We start from the raw sequence: 9,260 nt of genomic DNA on the forward strand, positions 1-9,260 counted from the left end.
AGAAACATCTCTTAACTAATAGAGGCAATCAAGAAAGGAAATATTCCTGAAAGTAATGACTTTTTTTGTTATGAGGATCTCTAAGAAGCTGTCATATTACCAGAAGGATATGAACAAAAGAATTTCCTTCCTTGGAACTTTTAAAGCCCTTCCCAAACCTTTAAAGCTTTGACTAATGTCTTCCTTAATGAAGTATAGGACAATGGGATATTTTACTTTCTCACTTGATTTGGGTTAATTTAGCATTTTTAGCCCTTTTTTATTTTTTAAGATACAGTAGATTAGTTTTACTTCCATTATTCCTCCTGTTATTCAAACTAGTCTTCATTTTCCAGATCATTGAGAATATTTATGTTGCTCTCTGCCATCATCCATGCTAATCATGGCAAAAGTTTTAACTTTGCAATCAAGTCCCAACTCTTGTGGACTCCATCTCCATGATTTCCCTGAGATCAGATTCCTTTTCACCATTTACAAGGGAGACCCTAGTGTTAACCATTCACCATTTCCACTCCTCTTTGACTGCTTTCCTTAAGGTTCAGCTCAAGTTGTTAGCACCCCTGTGTATTCATTTAATAAATATATGGTATTTACTTCTCTGTCAAACTATAGTATCCCCATTATAGAATATGAGACCTGTGAGCACATAGATTATATGACTTTTGCATTTTGATCTCCATTACTGAGTAGAGTGCCTGCTACATAGCAGCTTCATTTTTAATGAATGAATGTTGTTTGATTGATTGTTCTTTGATATTGCTTTTTATAAATTTATAACTGGTTTCCTAGAGTATAGTCTTTCTCTTTTACAATCTTTTCTCTATCCAGCTAACAAAATAATCTAAAAACACAGGTACTATTACATATTAACTTTGAATAAAAATGTGAGAGGCTCCCTTTAATTTTTTGAGAAAACAAGTCAACTCTTTAACTTGAGCTTTAAAAACTTCAATAATATAGCTCATTTTTATTATTCATATATTCATGTTATTCATATCTCATGTATCTCCTCCATACAAAATAATTGTCAGCCAAACTATTATTTACACTTTCTTGAATTTGATATTCTTTGTTCCTGTATTGTAACTTTGCCAAGTCTTTTATCTCATGCCTGGAATATGCTTTGTCCTAATATTTGCCCTATCTAAATACCTTCAGCAATCATTATATATAATGGGGATAAGCTAAAAGCCTTCCCAAAAAGATCAGGGATGAAGCAAGGATGCCCATTACCAACACTATTATTCAATATTTCTCTAAAAATGCTAGCTATAACAATAACACAAGAAAAATAAACTGAAGGAATGGGAATAGTCAATAAGGAAACAAAAATATCACTCTTTGTAGATATGATGGTATAGTTAGAGAATTATAGAGAATCAACTAAAAACTAGTTGAATTAATTAGCAACACCAATAAATTTTCAGGATATAAAATAAACCAATTTAAATCATTAGCATTTCTATATTTTATCAACACAATACAGCAGCAAGAGACAGAAAGAGAAATTCCATTTAAAATAGCTCCAAATATTATAAAATACTTGGGAGTCTACCTGCCAAGACAAACCCAGGGCTATATAAACACAATTAAAAAATACTTTTGATACAAATGAAGTCAAATCTAAATAATTAGAGAAATATTATTTGCTCATGAGTAGGCCAAGCCAATATAATAAAAATGACAACTTTTCCTAGATACTTTGCTTATTCAGTGCTGTACTAATCAAACAACCAAAAAAATTATAGAGGTAGAAAAAATAATAAAATTAATTTGGAAGAACAAAAATTCAAGAATATCAAGGGAGTTAATGAAAAAAAAAATGTTAAGGAAAAGTGGTTTAGAAGTTCCAGATCTCAAACTATATTACAAAATGATAATCATCAAGACAATCTGGTACTGCTAAGAAGTAGAGTGGTAGATCAATGGGATAGATTAGGGGCTCAACACACAGTAGTAGCAAATGACTATAATAATAAAGAGTATGATAAACCCCCAAATCAAAACTTTTGGAACAATAACTCACTATTTGACAAAATTGCAGCAGAAACTAAAAAATAGTTTGGAAGAAATTAGTTATAGAAAAATATTTCACAATATATACCAAAATAAAGTAAAAACAGATATGATTTAGAATTAAAGGGTGAAATCATAGGCAAATTAGGGGAGTGTGCAACATTTTACTTCTCAGATATATGAATATGGAAAGAATTTATGACCAAATAAGAGAAAGGGAGCATTACAGGATACATTGTATTTATTTTAATATATTCTGTATATACTATTGCATGTATATAGATATCCTCATGTATTTACATGCATACATATTACATACATACCTAACTACTTAATCAAATACTAGCCAATATTGGAGCAGATTCCATTCTAATACTTATGGAATTACTATACTCAATAATGGATAACAAAATACAATAATTATGAATAATTTGGATTATATTAAATTGAAAAGTTTTGTACAAAGAAAACCAATGCAACCAAGATTAGAATGGATGTAAAAAATTGGGGGGGGGGGTGAACGGGATTTCACAGCAAGTTTCTCTAATAAAAACCTCATTTCTCAAATACATAGAGAACTGAGACAAATTTATAAGAATATGAATCATGTCCAATTGACAAATAGTCGAAGGATATGAACAGGCAGTTTTCAGATGAAGAAATCAAGGCTATCTATGGTCTTCTTTTTAAAAATCTCTAAATGACTATTGATTACAGAAGTACACATTCAAACATCTCTGAAATTGGCCTATCCGACTGGCTTATATGACAGAAAAGGAAATGGTAAATGTTGGAGAGGATGTGAGAAAATTGGGACACTAATGCACTGTGTGGAGTTGTAAACTGATCCAGCCATTCTAAAGAGTAATTAGAAACAATGTCCACAGGGCTATAAAACCTTGAATACTCTATTGCCCAGCAATAGCACTATTAGGTATGTACTCGAAAAAGACAAAAAAAAAAAAGAACTATGTGTATCAAAATATAGCAGCTCCTTTGTGGTAGCAAAAAATTTTGAATTTTCTTTTACAGAATACAAATATCTTGAATGCCTAAACCTGTATAATCTATACCGAACTGATTTCCCTTCTCTGGAGGAGTAGGGGAAGAAGTGAGGGAATGTTGAACTCAATTTCTTTTCAATGAATGTTAAAAATTTAGTTACATGAGATTGAGGGAAAACTAATATTAAATATGAAAAAGGGAGGATAATAAACTTTCCTAGAGTTTCTGTGATGATAAAAAGAGATAAAATTTGTAAGGTGTTTTGCAAAATCTTACAAAATGTTATATAAATTATAGTAATGATGATTATGATGATTAATAATAATTTTTAATATTCCCAAATCTATCTCTCTCCCTATAACATTGCCTTTCTTCTAAAATATTCTTCATCCATCAATGCATGCATATAGATATCCTCATATATTTACATGCATTCATAATACATACATGTCTAACTACTTAATTAACCAAATACTAGGTAATATTGGAAAAGATGAAAGATGTAGCATCTAGGAGAATGAGGGTTAAGCTTCATTTATAAGGTGGCACTTAGCTGAATTTTTAATAAACATAATGATCTCTGAGTTGAAGTGAGTGGAAGTGAGGAGAGAATATGTTCAAGGAATACTGGACAGCAAACTAAATATCATTAAGATGGAAAATGGAATGTTTTTGTGACAAAGAGCAGGTCAGTATGACTAGACTGTGCAGTTTAGGAAGAGGAGAAAGGTGTAGCAAGGCTGGAAAGGTAAGTTGACAACTGTTTTTAAAGGTTTTAAAAACCAAATAAGGAGTTTATATTTGATCCAAGAGTTGGTAGAGAGCCTACAGAATTCATTGAATATAATTTAAACATCTGCTCCTCTAGCAAAACCAGGTATTCATATGCTTATACTATTTCTTACAAGAAGTTGAAGTAGAGAAAGATGGGTTCTTCATCAGCCCAAAGGTAACATTTCTCAGAAAGAGAAATAGGAAACATAAAACTGCCTATTAATTTTAACCTTGCTGACAACTTTGTTGTTCTCTTGTTCATTTCACACGATTGCTTATCCTAGGAAATGAACCCTGCATTGAGAATTGGAGAAGGGAAAAGGAAATAAAATCTCATGTGACATGTAGTTAAGTGGGCCAGCTCTGTAAATAAATAGCTCACAATGAACCTTACTTTTGTTATTACGAGGTATCTATTAAATGCTTTCCCACTACAGTTATCACAGTTCAAGCTTCTCCCATTTCAATATCCCCATGTATGGTATTCACCACTAACCTGGTAATTAAATCATTTGTTATAAATGCCTGTTTTAAATACAGGCTGTCACTCAGAACACACATTTAATTTGTACTAAGATTTTCCCAGATGTTGAAGAGCTTCAGAAGGGATCTGCCCTCACCAAATGTCATTATATTTCCATATACACAGACTCATGCTTCATTTAAACAGCACTTCATAGCAAGAGAGTGAAGTCTCTCATCACCACTTTTTTGAAAACTCTCCTCATTGTCTCTGATACCTCCCTTCATTTTATTTCTCTTAACCTATTCTCATAAGGTTATTTTTCATTCTAAAAGCTATGAGCTGAAGTGGTATACTTCCAGAATGATATCCAGTATGAATAATAAATAAATCATAAAGCTTAGGTATATAAACAAAATGTGGCACTATTTATCTTTCATTTGCTTAATTTCACAACATAAATGACATTTGCTTTTCAATATTATTTAGTGAATAGATGTCTGAGCACTGTGACAGTTGACATCTGAACATCACTGAATACCACGATCTTTACTTTGGAGTCTAGTTAATTCTATTTCATAAATAAATGATATGAAGAACTGGGAACATGGCCAATGCTACCAGATATGAAACCAGGCATTAGCAATGGTATTGATTCAATAAATAAATAAAATTCCCAGAATCATCTGTAAAGGAGCAGGTACTATATTGACAGTCCCCAAATTCACAAATTCTTTTACATACAGAGGAAACTACATACTGGTATGTACCACGTTAGGCAAAAGACAAATCAGAAATAAAAATTCATATTTTCCCAAGGCAAAAATTTGGTGATTATCATTAACTATACAAAAATAATACTTCACATAAAAAACAAATTCTCCATAATACTGATTTCCTAATTAATTTAAATACTATTTGATTTTTTTTTCATTTTGAATATTTTTACACTTACATGTTAAGAATGTTAGAATCATGGGAGAATAGTCAGAAAAAAAACATAGTAGGCTGCTACTCTATCTCTCACCTGAAGCAAGTGAGGATCATCAAGTAGTAAGGGACAGATATAATCCCTCTCAATTTCTTTTCTTTTCTTTTTTAATATCAGAAGATTTATTTTCTTTTCACAGCAAGTGTATTCTTTTCCAAGATAAATATTCCTGGTTCTTTCAACCTTTCCATATATGGTATGAACTGAGGGCCTTCCACTGTCTTGTTTTCCCTATTCTAGATGATTTTTAGCCTCTCTTCAGAAAATATTCTTCAGAAATATTGTTTTTATCAAGAACTTAACACAGTAGTTTATATGAGGGCAGCGAACAGTGGGAATTCACCTCCTTATTGCTGGAAACTACTCAATTATTAATGCAGCCAATATTTGCATTATCTTTTTTTCTATAATAACATAGTGTTAAATTATGGTTAGTCTTCAATACTCTAAATACCCAATATCTCTTACAGACAAAGTGCTGTCAAACTCTACTTTCTTCATAATATACTTGCAGAGTTCATTACTCTAATTACATTTCATCATATTAGAGGAAGGTTAATACTCTAGTCTTTTAAACTCTTTTTGGATCCTGAATCTTGGCATCTAGGTTGTTAGCTGTCATACTCAGATTAGTGTCATATGAAAATTTGATAAGAATTTGATGTAAGTATATTGTACAATGATGGAGAACATATGAATTTTCTAGTCATAGATAAGGTCAAAAAGGAAAGTGCGATCTGAAGAGGTCTAATGTCCTGAGAAAACAGGAAAAGATGAACAAACTAAAGATTGATATTGGGAGATAAAGATGAAAAAAATACCTTTCTTTTACCACCCTTTATTGCTTAAGAGACAGAGAAGCATTTTGTTTTTTTTAAGTGATTTTTTTCAAATGTATAATAAAGATGTCCCCATTTTCCTGAAGGATAATAATGTTATTTTAGCTAAAAGCATCAGTTAAACTAGAAGTTGTAAAAGGAACTACCACAGTTCCTGCTGAGGAACAAATCCAGTGGAGGAACAGCTTAGAAGCAGCACATCAGAGAGAAAGCACCAGTAGATTCATTCATGATCCTGAGATGCCAAGTTCAGGCTGGTCTTAGTCAAGTTTAGCTATGACCAGTTCAGCTCAGCAGTGCAAGCATCTGGTAAATGTGAAAGTACCATGCAACAAGCAGCTTATAATGAACAGTTACTGTGGTAGAAAGGGGATACAAATGTCTTTCTGTCCAGAGTTATGACTTGTGCTGGACATATGTCTTCCCTACCCTTGTGCATTGCCATACGAGGACTTTAAGTGTTTCTACTTCCAAGAGACATTAAGTACATAGGTGAGCAGATTGGGGGAAAAGTGTAAATATCATATTTTTGCTTTGAATTTTCAGTAAATATTTTACTTATAATCATTGCTCTCCCCAATATACCTTCCCTTTTATAAGTCCCCCTTCCCCTTTTATTATCCCTTTCCCTTTTAAAGACCTTATAAGATAAGATAGATTTCTATATCCAACTGAGTATATTATTCCCTCTTTGAGCTCAATTTTTCCCAATTTATTTATTTTTAGTTTTCAACATGCATTTCCACAAGATTTTGAGTTACAAATTTTTCTCCCCATCTTTTCCCTACACACGACCCCAAGATACTGAGCCTACTGAATACCCTTTCCCCCAATCTGTTCTCTCTTATATTCTCCTTTATCCCCCACCCTCTTACTTTCCAGTACCATGTTTCCCTGATAATAAGACACTGTCTTATTATTTTTTTGGACAGAAAAACACCAGAGGGCTTATTTTCAGGGGAGGGCTTATTTTAATGAACATTGACAGCAATTTTAATAAACAGGTAAATGTGAACAAAAACATGTACCTTTATTCAATAATGAATTCAACAAAGAACAGGATGACGCACTCACTGCTGCAGCTCTGATTGGATGCAGCTCGGAGCGTGGCGTGCTTTTCACCGGGGAGGGGGGGGACGGTGCATACAGAGGGTACTGTAATGTAGCGTGTAGCGCAGGGGATCACCTTCACTACAGTAGCAATCTCAACCCGGCTTATTTTTGGGGGAGGGCTTATTTTAGAGGAATCTTAAACAGTAAGGGGAGGGCTTATTTTCTGGATAGGTCTTATTATCGGGGAAACACGGTAGGTCAGGATGGATTTTATACCCTAGTGCCCACATATTTTGTTTCCCAATTGCATGTAAAAAGGAATTTTTTTTTAAATAATTGTTTTTAAAACTCTGAGTTCCAGATTTTTTCCCTTCTTCCCTCCTCACCCACCCCCACCGCGAAGATAAGCAATTCAATATAGGTTGTACATGTGTGGTTACGCAAAACATTTCTATAGTACTTATATTGTGAAAGACTAACTATAATTCTCTACATCCTATTCCACCCCCACTTATTCTATTTCCTCCTTTGATCCTATCACTTTTCAAAAGTGTTTGCCCTCCCTTCTATCATCCTCCCCTCTTATACCCTTCCCTCCTATTTTTCTGTAGGGTAAAATACCCAACTGAGTGTGTATATTATTCCCCCCTGTAGCGGCAAGCACCCCAAGCATCCTCAGGGTTTGCTGCCACCACAGGTTCTTGGATCTGCTTTGATAAAGGAAAGCAACTCAAAATGGGTTAACAAGCTTACTTTAATCAGTCAGACATATATCCTTTACCTTGTTCAGGGGAAAAAGGTCAGCATCCCGAACTTCAGAATACACAGACAGAATTATCAAGTCAGAGAAACAGATCAAGTAGACAGATTTCCAAACTCTCCAACCATTACATCCATACCCAATCAACATCTCGGTTTTTCAAACGGGGGGGGGGGGGGCTCCAGACAACAGCTTCCCAGAATCCATATCAAATCACAAATCACTTCTCAAAGTGAGCCCCCAAAACAAAGCTACACATCAGGGCTTATATAGCCTTCTCCTGGCTCAGAGAATGTAACAACTTTATTGACCCCTTGGCCAATAAAAAAGTATCTACTGAAAAATAAGCCTCCCACCCCAGGCTTCAGGTGCATTTTAGCCTAGGGGCAGGGAAGATCTACCAAATTTGCATTCCCATTACACCCCCTTAAGCCAAATTCAATGAGAGTAAGGTAGACCCATTCCCTTTCACCTTCCCGCTCTTCCCCTCCATTGTAACAGTTTTCTCTTGCCTCTTTTATATGAGAAAATTTACCCTAATCTGTCTCTCCTTTTCTCCTTCTCCCAATATATTCCTCTCTCACCTCTTAATTTTATTTTGTTTTAGATATCATCCTTTTATATTCAACTCATCCTGTGCCCTCTGTCTATGTATACACATACATACATATGAACACAATTACATATATTTTTATACACACATACACCCTGTTATATATTCCCTTCAACTATCTTCATACTGAGAAAAGTCTTATGAGTTACAATTATCATTTTTTTCCCATATAGGAATGTGAATAGTTCAACTTTAATAAAATTTCCTTATTATTTCTTTTCTCCTGTTTACCTTCTGATGCTTCTCTTGCTTCTTTTATTTGAAAGTCAGATGTTGTGTTCAGCTCTGTTTTTTCTTCATCAAGATTGCTTGAAAATCCTCTATTCCATTGAATGAAAAAATTTGAAATGCTTCACAAATTTGCATGTCATGCTTGTGCAGGAGCCATACTAATCTTCTCTGTTTCATTCCAATTTTAGTATATGTGCTGCCGAAGCAAGCACTCTTTGAGCAAATTTTGATGAGAGTAAGCTTTAAGTTTTGCCCATCACATACACCCCCATCTTCCCCTCCATTATAATAGCTCTTTTCTGTGGGATAATTTACCTCATTCAATATTTCAATCTCTTCCCCCCTTCTTCTTCCAGTGCAATTTTCTTTCTCACTCCTTTATTTTCTTTTTTTTTTGGGGGGGGTAATCATCCATTCAACATCACCTTATTTCCATATCCTCTGTTCTGTATACTCCTTCTAATTGTTGTCATAGTAATAACGATTTTAAAAGTTACAAATATTTTCTTGCCATA

General features: G+C 33.8%; 1 non-coding gene across 1 annotated transcript; it reads right to left on the reverse strand.

Annotated features, from left to right (window-relative positions):
* Positions 1–8,850: 8,850 nt before the first annotated feature.
* LOC138170747 (U6 spliceosomal RNA) lies at positions 8,851–8,957 on the reverse strand. Its single transcript, XR_011170726.1, has one exon. It is a non-coding gene; the product is annotated as a U6 spliceosomal RNA (small nuclear RNA).
* Between the last annotated feature and the right edge of the window lie 303 nt (positions 8,958–9,260).

The sequence above is a fragment of the Petaurus breviceps genome, unplaced genomic scaffold (genome assembly GCF_028583685.1).
Source record: "Petaurus breviceps papuanus isolate PSGF00001 unplaced genomic scaffold, PetGlider_PUasm1.0 38, whole genome shotgun sequence".
Classification (NCBI taxonomy): Eukaryota; Metazoa; Chordata; class Mammalia; order Diprotodontia; family Petauridae; genus Petaurus; species Petaurus breviceps.